The sequence below is a fragment of the Choloepus didactylus genome, chromosome 7, assembly GCF_015220235.1.
Source record: "Choloepus didactylus isolate mChoDid1 chromosome 7, mChoDid1.pri, whole genome shotgun sequence".
NCBI classification, from domain to species: Eukaryota; Metazoa; Chordata; class Mammalia; order Pilosa; family Megalonychidae; genus Choloepus; species Choloepus didactylus.
Window position 1 is genome coordinate 34,462,207 of NC_051313.1, and position 8,297 is coordinate 34,470,503.

Consider the following 8,297-nt stretch of genomic DNA (forward strand, 5'->3'; position numbering starts at 1 on the left):
TAGAAAGAATAGGAAATCATACTTTTTATTTCTCAACAAAGTGGCAGCTTCTGCATCTCATTTGGTCTATTTTATAAATCATATCCCCATATGAGCTGTAATAAAATTAGATCAAGAGAGAATCTTGCTGAAGTGAAATAACAAGGACACCAGATGTGAAGCAACTGGAGAAGGGAATGAACAAACATCTTCTCCTTATTAGTCCCACAACTCTAGATTTGTCAAGAAATAAGGATGTAAAAAAAGTTAAGCAAATTCTCCAACAGTTTGTTCCTGAGCTCACAGAAAAGTACTGATAAACTTGCAAAATATAAAAACCATATATGGCATTTTTCAGTTTTGGTAAGAAAAAAATAACAGGATCAGTAAGATATGCTGACTTATGGCTAAAAATATGAGCATTTATTAAACTTTGGCATATGTGAAGCCATACTCAAAAATGGGCAAATTCAGTTCCACAGTTAATGGTGCGTGCATCAGTCAATTCCACTGTTGTTTTCTGCAGTCTCTTTAAAAATGATTTGTATTTTGTTTGCCTTGGATTCTGCAAAATAGGATGAGCATTTAGCTGTTGCACACAGGAGGCACAAGGGAGCCACACTGATGTCTGAAGCATCTTGTTGCAATCTGGTTATTTAACAACCTTGAAGAAAAAAAGGTTTTAGAGGGGTCTCATCTAGATTTGAATCCTGGTTCTAGAAGTAACAGAATTGTCAGGACCAAAAGGTAAGGCACCAATTAACTAAAGGAATATATTGAGGATCTGAGTCACTTTGTTGTATTCACAATTAAACTCATCTCAGAAAGTCTAGTAAAGTAGAATGAAAAATGTAAGAGGGAAAGCACTATATTGGAAAAAAAAAAAAAAGTCCATAAATATTTGGAGAAAAAAAGAGATGGAGGCAAAAGTCTTCCTAAGAAAAAGCTTATCTCTGAGTGTCTGAGAAGTACTTACACAAAGATATCATATTTTTTAATAATTCATGATTCTAACAAAGGAAAGTGACTTGAGCTGTCAAATAGGAAACCTAGGCTAGCTCTTTACCATCCCTTGCACCTCAGAAAAGCCTAGGAAAACCTTATTCATTTAAACAAGGGGAAAAGAATGTTATTGAACTCTAAACTAAGATATAACAAGAAAAAGATGAAAATTAAACTATTAGTGTTCCAACAGTTAACAAAACAAAACACCCAAGGAAAAAATGTCCATGAAGAAGATAATAATTTTAAATAAATATTTAAAATTTAACAATATAGATTTTAAAAGTCTTAAATAATAAAGCTTATAAATGATTTGGCTAGATAGCAGAAAGTTATGAGTTAAGAGATGAGATGCTAAGGGAAGAATGAAAAAACAAATTTATAACAAAATTAAAAATCAGTATTAATAAAACTCTGAAGAAAATAGACACAAATAAACCACAAGGAGGGAATGGAAGGACGAAACAAATAAATAACAAAATAGACAAAAATAAAGAGATTGCAAAAAAAAATCCAGTGTATCCTTATTAGAGATCCTGAATAGGAAATGTAAAGCAATAGGACATGATAAATACTGATAACTATAATCCAGGAAGCTTTCTGAAAATAGAGGAAAGTTTAAATCTGCATGTTAAAAAGGTACAAAACTGAGATGATTCACAATAAAACTACTGAAATTTAAATATAAAGAAAAATAAACCTTTGAGAATCTGGGAAAGAAGTCTAAGACATTTATAAGGGAAAAATCAAGATGGCATCAGTCTTGACTAATATTTTAGACCTGAGTACCTTATGTCAATATTTTAAAAAGTATTAAAGGAAAAAAAAATGAGGATTTTATATACAGACAACTTGATCTTGAAGAATAAAGGCCACAGTTAGGAAAATAAAAGAACACAGGAAATATTGTACCCATGAGCCCTTCCCAAGAAATCTATTAAAATTTTAAGATAATCAAGAAATGATCAGTGACTTTTGACATATGTTTGGGGATGAACATTGAATATATTTTTGAGTAGAAGTCAAGCTAAAATATGAGAATAGAGAAGAGATGGTGGGATGTCAGTGTTATCTTTTTTTCTGTAAAAGTAGAAATAATCAACTAGCTAAGATAATACTAGTGACAAAAATTGCAGAGTTGGGGAGAGGGTGAAAGGTAGAGAAAGTGATTCTTAAAGTAAGATGGCAATTTACAGCATCTGAAGAGTTGAATAAGGACTTTTATATAAGGACACAAGTATCAAAATAAAAATTGAGACAAAATGCAAACTATGCTCAATACAAAAATACACTGCAAAAATGTAAGGAAAGCAAAACACACTGTAAAAAATTTTAAATAAAAGTTTCAGTATAACATGAAACAATATGACAAAGAATAAACATACTGTTTTATCAAAAATAGATCAAAGACTTAAATATAAGAACCAAAATGACAAAACACCTAGGAGAAAACACGGAGAGGCATCTTCAGGACCTTGTGTTAGGCAATGATTTCTTAGACTTTACACCCAAAACACAAGCAACAAAAGAAAAAAAATAGATAAATAGGATCTCATCAAAATTAAAAACTTTCATACGTCAAAAGACTTTATCATGAAAAAAGGACAACCTAAACAATGGGAGAAAGTATTTAGAAACCACAAATCCAATAGGGGTTTGATATTCAGAATATACAAAGAAACTCTAACTCAACAACAAAAATACAACCAATTTAAAAATGGGCAGAAGACTTGAATAGACATTTCTCCAAGAAAATATACAAATGGCCAAAAAGCGCATGAAACTATGCTCAACAACATTAACCATTAGGAAAATGCAAATCAAAACCACAATGAGATACCATTTCACACCCACTAGAATAGCTACTATTAAAAAAGAATGGAAGTGGAGAAATACAGTCACTCCTTCATTGCTGGTGGCAATGTAAAATGGCACAGCTGCTGTGGAAGACAGTTTGGTGGTTCCTCAGAAAGTTAAGTATAGATAGAATTACTATATGATACAGCAATCTCACTACTAGGTATATACCCAAAGGAATTGAAAACAGGGGCTTAAGGGATATATTTACACCAATGTACATAGCAGCATTATTCACAATTGCCGAAAATGGAAGCAACTCAACTGTCCATCAACTGATGAATGGGTAAACAATAAACAAAATGCAGTATATACACGCATGAAATATTATTCACCTGTAAAATGGAATGAAGCTCTGATACATGCAACAACATGGATGAATCTTGGAGATATCATAATGATTGAAACAGACCAGATACAAAAAGACAAATATTATATGATATCACTGATATGAAATAATTAGAATAAGTGAATTCTTAGAGTTAGAAACTAGAATGAATGTCACCAGGAGCCAGCAGGGGGTAGATAATGTTGATTAATGCTTAAATTGTACAGTTTCTATTTGGGATGATGGAAACATTTCAGTAATTGGTAACATAATTAAGAGCTTTGAAATATGTATTTGAATGTGGTTTAAAGGAAAATTTTTAGGTTGTATATATGTTACCAGAATAAATATTTTTAAAATATCCATAGGTCTGTACAATACAAACAGTGAAACCTAAAGGTAACCATAGACAATAGTTAATAGTACAATTATAACAATGTTCTTTCATCAATTCCAACAAACGTATCACACAGTGTTAATAATAGGTCAGTGTATGGGAGCTCTGTATTTTCTGCAGGATTTTTCTGTAAACCTACAACTTCTCTAATAACAAAAAACAACACAACATTAAATATATCTTGGATAAAGAAGAAATACTAAATGAAATTAGAAAATAATTAGAAACTGGAAAATAATGAAAATCAAAACTTATATAGTATAAAAACAGAAAAATTCATAGCATTAAATGTTTATATAAGTTAAAATGGAAACTCTAAAATTAATGATTTATGCACCCAATTCAAAAGCTGGAGAAATAATGAGAAAGTTAACTGAAAGAAAGCAAGAATAAATGAATTAGTGAAGATGAAAACAGAAATTGGTGAGTGAGAAAACAGAAGAATGGTATAACTAATGAACTAAAAACCATAAGATGCCCACTTATGACACCCCTATTTAATATTTTACTGGAGGTATTAACCAACACAATTAGATAAGGACCTAGAAACAACTAATTGAAGAAATAAGAATGGTAAAACTAGTAAAAACAATAAATAGAGATAAAATGATAATAAATAGATATAAAATGGTAAAACTACTACAAACAGTGAGGGAATTTATTAAAGAAGCAGAATATTAAGCTGACAACATAAGTTAATAGCCCCAAATATACAGAAAATAGCCATAAAGAATAAAAATGAAAGAATTTACAATAGTATCAAAGCAATTTTAAATGCCTTGAATGAAATTAGCAAGAAATATGCCAAATCTGCACAAGGAAAACTTCAAAATATTACTGCAAATCTCAAAAGTAAGCTTGAATAAATGAAATGAAATCCCATAGTCTTGGAAATCTCCATATCATAAAGATGTTAATTCTTACCAAGTTAATATAAAAATTTAGCATGATCTAAATAAAAATAACAGCAGTTTTTTTTTTAATAACCGAAGCTATATACATTGATTTTAAAGTTTTTGTAGGAAGTGAACAAAGATAAATACATAGGGAATTTTTTAAATAAGCAATAATATTATTAAAAGTACACATAAGGCTTTGGGGTTAATATAGTGAATAAATGGATGGAAAATGAAACAGAGGAGAAATTCTACAAATAGATCGAAGAACATTTGGAAAATTATGTTAAAGGTGGCATCAAAAATCAGTGGGGAAGAACTAATCTTTAAACTGTTGGTTTAAGGCAACCAGATTGCCATTTAGGCAAAAAAGATAAAATTAGAACCCTGTGTTACATTCCATGTGATGATAGATTCCAAATGGATCATGTATTTAAATGTAAAAATCAAAATTGCACAAGTACTAAAAGGAAGCAGAGATGAATTATTTTGCAATTGTAGTAAAGTCTTCCTAATTTGATTCAAAATTGAAAAGAAGTAATAAAAAGGGAATATTTGATTATATGCACATTAAAAATTGAACAGAAAAATGCCAAAAGGCAAATGGCAAACTGGGAAAAATATTATGATTCAATATTTATAAGAAGTAATAAAAATGGAATATTTGATTATATACACATTAAAAATTGAATGGCAAAAATGTCAAAATGCAAATGGCAAACTAGTAAAAATATTTGTATGTTATATCACAAAGAATTAATAACTTAACATGTAAAGTAGTCCTAAAAACAAGAAGAGAATAAAACCCAACAACTTAATATAAAAATTGAAACTGACATGAATAGTTTATGGAAAAAAAGTTTGCAAGCATTCATTAAACAAATGGAAAGACATTTAACTTCATTTATAAATTGAAAAAAGCAAATGAAGTATTCCACAATAAATGAAAAAAAGCAAAGCAAATTTAATCTAAATAAATAAAAGAAAGGGAATAATACAAAATGCAAATGAAACAACATGGAGAAACCTATCAAATTGGAAAAAAAAACCAGTATTGCTATATACTCTCTTGGTGCATATGTAGTGGAATAGTCACTCTCATACATTGCTAATAAGAATGAAAAATATTACAATGCCTATGGAGGAAAGTCTGGCAATATTAAGCAAAATTATACCAAACTTTGGGCTACCCAATCCCACTTCTAAAAATCTATCCAAAGGTACACTGGCAAACCACAAAATAGGTTAGGTATAACAGTATCCTTGAAATTATTTTTAATAACAAAATATTGGGAATAAAGCATATGTTCTTTGGGGGATGACTGAAAAAATAATGGTACACTTAGCTAACTACTATGAAAGCTGCAAAAAATAATTATCATGATCTCCATCCACTGACATGGAATGATCTCTAGGATATATGTGCACAACAATGTATATAGTATGCTACCTTTTATGTAAGAAATGAATGGGGTGATACAAATACATGGTTAACTTTGCAAAAGGTAACAATGGAAAGATAAAAAGATAAAAACTAATGAAAATGGTGACAAGGGGGAAGGCAGGGAACAGGGGAGGACATATGGTTTTTGTCTTTGAAATCATGTAAATGGCATACATAATTAAATTACAAAAAAAATTAAATCCCTCAAATTGAAAACAAACCTGAACAAACAAATCTAAATGAATATCAGTTTGGTGATGAGAGAAAAGAGTTAGTACTATTTGACTTTAGAACATAGTGTTTTGTCTGTAAACCATCAGAGGGCTACAAACTAAAAATAGAATGAACTACAAAGAAACTTTGAGTTCCATTTCAAAACCTTGAGTTCCATTTCATTGTCATAATATGATATAGTTATTTAGAAATAATTGTATGTATAACATAAGAGAAATTTTTAATGTAATGTTTTCAGGAACAAAGGTTTTCAGAATGAGAAAAAAGAGTTAAGTCAAATTCCTCTAATCTTAAATTTTAATTTGAAATATCTGTATGAGCATTTTTTGGTACCTTCTTTATAAAACTAATTATTTCCTAGCTCTGCCTATTGAAAAATCCATATGCCAAGGCAATCCACTGACAGTCTACTTCTAATACTCAGACTATCACTTCTAAGCCATTCTATTCATTTAAAAATTAATACATTAAAACAGAGTCCCTTGGGTTAATGGTTATTAATAGATCTGGATCAGGAAATGTAAAAGATTATCCTAGAATATAAGATTAAAAAGGAGAACACTCTAAAATGCTAATGAGGTTGTACCAAAAGGATACAGGAGGGGAGAAAAGACGTGGGGACAAATTTGAAGTGCTCTGGCCAATATGGGGCAATTTGAAAAACAAAAACAATAATGAGTATCTATATCTGGAACACAGAGAATATATGAAAAGCCATAAGGTCATAAGGATACCTGAAAATAAGAAATAAAACAAAACCTTTCAGACACCACTGGAGATTGCTAGAGCACCAAATTGAAACACTGAACATAAATAATTACGGGGAAAGAATACAGCATTGATTTTGACTTCTAGTATGAACTGTAGTTGGGGTAAGCAAATAGCACTAGGGAGAGTTCTACTATACAGAATAATTCCATGTAATAAATGCAGAAGAAATGATAGAATTGAAAAAGTCACCATTTTTTTCACTGCTAATGAGATAACTGATCCAGGCAGTAGTCATCAATGGAGAGAAAAACCATTAGGACAAAGGTTGATTGGGGACTTTAACAGTCTTGTTGTCACCTCCTGATCTCATTGACAAACCTTAGTGTCACTTAAAGTGAGAAAAACAGACAATATGTGCCTTTTGAGAGGACATAATATGAAATGAGCTGCAGCCCCGGGGAGTATTCCTTCAAAAGCAAAAGAACCAAAATGAACCTTGAATCAAATAAAGCTGATGGAAATTCAGGGAATAAAGGTATGAGTTAAATGTTGCATCAAGGAGGCAATGAGTCAAATACTGAATGTGAGACATTCATAGGACACCTGTTGTGGTTTCTTAAAGAAGAATAGTGTGTACGAAAACAAAACAAGAAACAAAATAGAGAAAGATTACTGCTCCAGATTAATAGACACAAATTAATTAAGAAGCATAAGAACTGATTACAATGTGTATAACTTGTTTATATGACTAAATTGGCTATACAAGGGCAACTACTTTTGTCAATTTGGAAAATTTGAATTTAGGTTAGATATTAGATAAAATTAAGGCATGTTATCAATTTTTTTATGTTTGATTAAAGTATTGGCTTATTTAAGAAAATGTCCTTGTGTTTTTGAGATGCATTCTGAAGTGTTTTTGGGTGAGTTGACTTGAAGCCTGAATTTTGCTTTGAAAGACTTTAGCAAAACAATTACTATAAATATTAAAAATATATATGGTAAGAGGATGGATGAAGTAAGTATGGCAAAATATGCCTCCACCCAGCTTCAAACCTGTCAACAATTCACTGTTCTTATTTTAGCTATTCCCCATCCCTTAAGAAAAACATAAAAAGTGGAAATTATACCCCAAAAAATGATACAGCTAATATTCTAAGCATATTTTTGAGTTTTTATATAGTTTCGTAGACATTCAAAAAGTGATATAGATAATCTTAGCATCATTTTGATATGTTTAGTTATTACAGATCATCTAAGAATATTAGAATTGACTTAAGCAAGGCTGTTTTAGAAACCTTTTTCTATCAGGTGTGCTTACCAGGCTGAGGACCCAAAGGATGTCCGTCAATCATCATTTCATGAGTCATTTAAAATGAGATCATCCAAAACATTTGAAACAAAATGTGAAGAAAAAAAAATCGCCATTGGCAAAGTAGTGTGTTGTGAAGA